The 6,000-nt window shown below is 41.2% G+C and overlaps 1 non-coding gene and 1 pseudogene across 1 annotated transcript; one reads left to right on the top strand and one right to left on the bottom strand.

Annotated features, from left to right (window-relative positions):
- The first annotated feature begins 5,160 nt into the window (after window positions 1-5,160).
- Window positions 5,161-5,232, top strand: Trnap-ugg. Its single transcript has one exon. It is a non-coding gene; the product is annotated as a tRNA-Pro (tRNA).
- LOC103511450 lies at window positions 5,230-5,790 on the bottom strand (annotated as a pseudogene).
- Window positions 5,791-6,000: the final 210 nt, after the last annotated feature.

Consider the following 6,000-nt stretch of genomic DNA (forward strand, 5'->3'; position numbering starts at 1 on the left):
TCATGTTTGTGCACATACGTTTCTGTGCATCTCCTGAAGTCTGACGTCAGACTTCAGGACTCTGACGGAAAATAAAAATTGAATTTTCGACCTTTTACAGTTATTATTTCGGAGTTTTGACCTCAGATTTGGATTTTTCAATATTCCTCCCTTTTTTCTTTCCCCTTTAGGTACAACTTTCTCCCCTCTCCCATTTAGAATTCTCCCCTTCTTACTGTTTTTTCCCTCTCTCCTCAGTAGAATATTTCCCTCCTTCCTCTCACATGACTGCCAAAGTTTTTTCTAGCTTTCGAAAGTCAGTAGGTAACTATGAGTTTGTTGTACCTCGTCTTATAGTATTGTGAAGTGTACAGGTAAAATGTTTATTTGATTTTTTTCGTGTTTTTTTTTCTACTTCATTTTATTTATTAGATACTTTTTATTTATTTATTTATTGCGTATAGCTAAACTTTTGAGGGTGTAAATAAATATACTATGCATTTAAATAAAATATACACTTTTTTTCTACTGTTCAGAAAAGAGAGAAATCTTGAGTCGTCTCTTGGAAGATCTAAAAACTCTTGCTACTCCAGATCTCGAAAGACCCTTGGCAGCTTGGCACTCCAGATCTGAAGACCTTTGGTACTCCAGAGTCGACTCTTGGAAGATCTGAAGACCCTTGCTACTCCACATCTCAAAATCGTTTTACCCATTTGCAACTGCTCCATTAGGTGTCATGATCACTATGGCACTATGCCATGGTAGGTCTATGTTTAAAATCTCCTACTTGGGCAAATTGATAAAGGTAAGTACCTACTTTATTTTTTATGAAGGTCCATACTTTACTTACCTTATGTCCAATGAATAACCACTAAATTAGTGGATTTTTAGTTATTGTTGAGCAATTGAAGAGATTTTCTAAAGTGATTCTTGCAAACATTTTGAACAGAGAGGGAGATGAATCAGCTTTTGGACTGGTAATGGTAATGACGTGTCCATAGATGAAAAAAAAGATGACAGATCTATTCAATAAATTAATTAATTTAAATTTTGATTAGAGTTTTGACTAATTTTTCAAAATGATGATGATGTCAGCTTTTCGTGCTGTTATAAAATTTTTCAAAAATTTCCACTAAAAAATCAATAGTTTACATTTTTCGTGATTTTTAAAAACTAAAAACTTCGCGCCAGTCAAGACAATGTTGCCGGATGTCCAAATACAAAAAAATCCCACGGAATCCGATAAAAATCCCACATTCACATCAGCCTGATATATTCAAGGAGGTTTGAAAGCAGTGGATAATTTTTTAAATACAATGTCAGCTTCCATGGCGTAGTAGTCACTGCGCTCGCCTTGCACGCGGGAGACCCGGGTTCGATTTCCGGCGGGGTCAAGAAATTTGTATCATGCAAATGATTGATTCCGTGACTGGCTGTTGCGGGCCCACTCAGCCTCGTGAGGAAAATGAGTAGCTATGACATAGGTATGTATAAATGCGCATAGCGACCGGTGCCAGCATGGTAGGTAAACATTGGATTTTAGGATTATTGAGATATTGGGAAAATCCTACAATGCTGCAGTGAGCACCAAAGTTGTGACATAATAACACAAAGAAATTGCATTTACATTTTTACATTACAATAACAGTAATGTTTTATGTTTCCCCTCTCAGGCAATGAGGACGTGATGTATGAGAGGAAGATCTCCATGTCTAGAACGTCACTCGCTACTGATCTGCCTAGTCCGTCGGAACCCATGTATTCCCCATCCTCGTATAGAAGGTAACGTAAATCTAATCAAACAACACTACACCTCTGAGGCTGCTGTCAGACAGAAAGAAAATTGGCACGATTACATTACCTACTTTCCTTTCCATAGGATAAGTAAAAAAAAAAAAAAAGAAGAGGTCGTCTGTAACTTTATTCAAAAGTTCAACGAGCCAGACTAGTTTGCTTGGAGAGTAGCTCGTCGACCTTGTAAGCACTAGGTCGCGGGTTCGATTAGAACAAGGCTTGGAAATGTTAATCAATTATTATTATTATTAATATATTTGTGCCTTATTTTTATTTATTTTTTAAAGGTTTACAATTACATAATAAACAGTATAAATACATTATGTATGTATTATACATAGGTACTTAAAGATAAATGCACCTACCTTCAGCATTCAAATCTGTTCTACTATTTTAAAGTCCTCGCTCTAGGACCTAGAGACATATACTAGCCTACACTTGGTTCAATAATAATATTGCTTATTTATATGCTAGAACGGAATCCAAGAGTCCTTTTATTCCCGCAATAGGGGTTAAGTTTTTACAAAGTACCTAGAGTACTTTGTAAAAGCTTAACCCATCCTAAGCCTCAGTTTGGGCTTTTTGTGTATGTACTATAGGTACTTATTAATATTGTAGTCAAATCCTAAAATATGGTTGATGGTAAAATTACATACATTGGCTGGGATAGGACCCACCCTTCTTATTACCAGACAATAGATCAGTTGCACTTACTTGAGTGATATATCAAAGTCATAGAGCAGGAAAAATGAGGACCAACGGAATTTTTCTTTTTCTTCTACGACTTCTAGATACCGAGATGAATCGATTTCTCGCGGGTTCAATTCCCGCCAAGCCGGGGCAACCGTTATTTTGATCATATGTATAAGGTTCGTTCTCGGAACGACTGGCTTTCTCCTATCCTTTTGTCCTTATGTGCAATTTCTGAACGGACGATAAGACCTCCGTAAATCCTCTATCAAACCTCTCTCTCTTTTTCTTCGTCATTTCTCGTGTTCAGACGGGATCAGCTTTTATCGTCAGCCCTAGGGTGATTGCTTTGGGCTGACATTTGGTTGTTATTTCTTTAGGAAAAGATATTTCAAGCTGGATATCTTCCCTGTTTAAAGTCACCCAGGCAGACTTCTCTCTCTCTCTCTCAAAAACTAAAAAATACCCTACTCAGAAAAGTAGGTAAGTACCTACCTGCTCATAGCTGATGGACTTTTGATAGGGGCTGGATATCTTCCCTGTTTAAAGTCACCCAGGCAGACTTCTCTCTCTCTCTCAAAAACTAAAAAATACCCTACTCAGAAAAGTAGGTAAGTACCTACCTGCTCATAGCTGATGGACTTTTGATAGGCCAAACCTAAAAAAAAAATCTCTCTCTCAAAAACTAAAAAATACCCTACTCAGAAAAGTAGGTAAGTACCTACCTGCTCATAGCTGATGGACTTTTGATAGATTCCCCATTTCCTGTTGAAACTTCGTTTTAATTGATCGCATGATGAGGAGATTGAAAGTAATTTAGTTTAATGAGTGCACAATGTACAGATACCTATTTATGTATGTAGGTAAGTATAGCTATACATATCTACTTACAGTGGGTACATAACCTACTTGGTAACTATAAATAATCGCACCTACCTATACGCAGGTACCTAGCTAGACGACCTTTGTAAAGCTGTGTCGATCGACAACTCGACGCGTCGATCGACGTCGACTGACACCTCACACTGATAGATTTACCTCTTTATGTATGTAGGTAAGTAGCTATATACCTATCCAACTACAGTAGGTACATAACCTATTTGGTAACTATAAATAATCGCACCTACCTATACGCAGGTTCCTAGACGACCTTTGTAAAGCTGTGTCGATCGACAACTCGACGCGTCGATCGACGTCGACTGACACCTCACACTGATAGATTTACCTCTACCAAAGCTGCCCTACGCCGACAAACGACAGTGAGCTCCCAGGACACAGGCGGTGGTAAAGCGAGGAACGATGTGAAACGAGATGACCCGAGAGTGTTGAAAGACATGATGATCCCTACGATCAGCATAACGGAAGATGATAACTTCCCTGAACATCATCGTGTTGAAACCCCAACAAACAGTCCTCTGTTAGGAGAAGCTCAAAACAATACGCTTGCTAATAAAGAGAACAAATATGCAGATCGATCTAAATTAGTTCTAAGGAAACAGAACAGTATGATACATTTCTCATCTGACCTCGACATTGGGAAGCCTCTTCACAACGAATATCAACCTCTAAATGACAAGAATGACAGAAGAGATCGTGACATACAAAAGAGTTTGACCATGGAGAGATCTCCATCGAGTGTCATTCAGAAAGGAAACGAAACGGACATGCCCACCAACGATCAGAACATTTCTGAAGGCAACACATTCCCACATCTCGGCAGCAAGTTCACCATTCAGCGGCAGAACTCTAAATCCAACAAGATCTCATTCCAAAGCACCCTGTCCAACTACATGAAGAACGAAACCATGATCAAACCCATCCTCACCAACAGCAACTACGACATGGATCGACCAGACCGGGTCAAATCAGCACTGACGTTGGCAAACAAGAAGAAACTGAAATTCTCCAAGAAGAAATTCCACAAGAGTTTGGACGATTTGAGTTTCGACCCTGGGAGCACCGACTCGAAGAAGCAGAACAAGATTCCCAATAGTCGTGATGTGGTGACCATGGTGTCACTTCTGAGTGACGAGAGTGATGTAGAGTGCGACACGCCGGAGCCTTGTCCCATGGTGGTGCAGCAGAATAATAATCCAAAACACCAATTTTTTACTTTATCCTATAGGAAGGAAAGTAATTATGTAATCGGGTCAAATTTTCGATGGTCAGTTTTTGATGCCAAAACACGTTTTGAGGTCCCTAGAGCCTTAATCCAAAGTTTCAGCCATTGGTCCGTGTGTGTGTATCTGTGTGTCTGTCTGTCTGTCTGTAAACAAAATATCTCGAGAACGGTAAGAGCTAGCGACTTGAAATTTGGTATATAGCTGTCAAATGTGACAAGGATGCAACAGAAAACGTTTAGTTAAGATAGGTGCTGCGCTTGGCGGTATTTTGACCGCTTTTGGACGGAAGTCCGGTGGGTTTATTCCGCTCTGTCCTTGGTATTGCAATCCATCAGATTCGTGAGGAAGTAGCCCCTTGTGAGTGGTTGAATAGGTATTTGTGAAGGAGCTGCATGATATGCCCAAACGGTGGTATTTAACAGGCCAACAATTCCAGCTCAGGACGGCCCAAATCCATGATTCGGCCCGGCCTAGACGACCCAAGAGTTGACTCCAACCCAGAGGACGTAACTTCCCGGAGGCTGTGGTTGACCGTAACTTCCCGGAGGCTGTGGTTGACCATAACTTCCCGTCAGCTTCCATGGCGTAGTGGTCACTGCGCTCGCCTTGGACGCGGGAGACCCGGGTTCGATTCCCGGCGGGGTCAAGAAATTTGTATCATGCAAAGTTTCTTCTTGAGTTCTGATATTTCCTTCTGATATTTGATGAGTAGCGCATCCTTAGGATCCTGATTGACTCTGGCTTTGTTACAGATCTTCTTCACACGACTAGCGTACCGCAGGGTGCTGATAGTTTCTTCATAGTTATAGGATTTCTTCTTGAGTTCTGATATTTCCTTTTGATATTTGATGAGTAGCGCATCCTTGGGATCCTGATTGACTCTGGCTTTGTTACAGATCTTCTTCACACGACTAGCGTACCGCAGGGTGCTGATAGTTTCTTCATAGTTATAGGACGCGGGACCCACAGTGGCACACATGACGGTTTTTGAATTGCCACCGAGGGAGTCTTGCAAGATTCTCGTTAGTTTGGAATTCCTATACGGGATGTGCGTGCATTTCCCGTCCACCAGAGCGGAAATAACATTTCCTAATGTAGACAGGGAGAGGTTGATCTTGGACGCTTCCTTGAGCCTCTGCCCCGAGGCGCCGGTTTTCGCCTGTCGTTCGCTTCCCGCCAAGTCCACTAAGTGGAGTCGTCCCATCTTCAAGGAGGTTTGAAAGCAGTGGATAATTTTTTTAATACAATGTCAGCTTCCATGGCGTAGTGGTCACTGCGCTCGCCTTGCACGCGGGAGACCCGTGTTCGATTAACGGCGGGGTCAAGAAATTTGTATCATGCAAATGATTGATTCCGTGACTGGCTGTTGCGGGGCCCACTCAGCCTCGTGAGGAAAATGAGCCCAGAAGACTGT

The sequence above is a fragment of the Diaphorina citri genome, unplaced genomic scaffold (genome assembly GCF_000475195.1).
Source record: "Diaphorina citri unplaced genomic scaffold, Diaci psyllid genome assembly version 1.1 scaffold716, whole genome shotgun sequence".
Classification (NCBI taxonomy): domain Eukaryota; kingdom Metazoa; phylum Arthropoda; class Insecta; order Hemiptera; family Psyllidae; genus Diaphorina; species Diaphorina citri.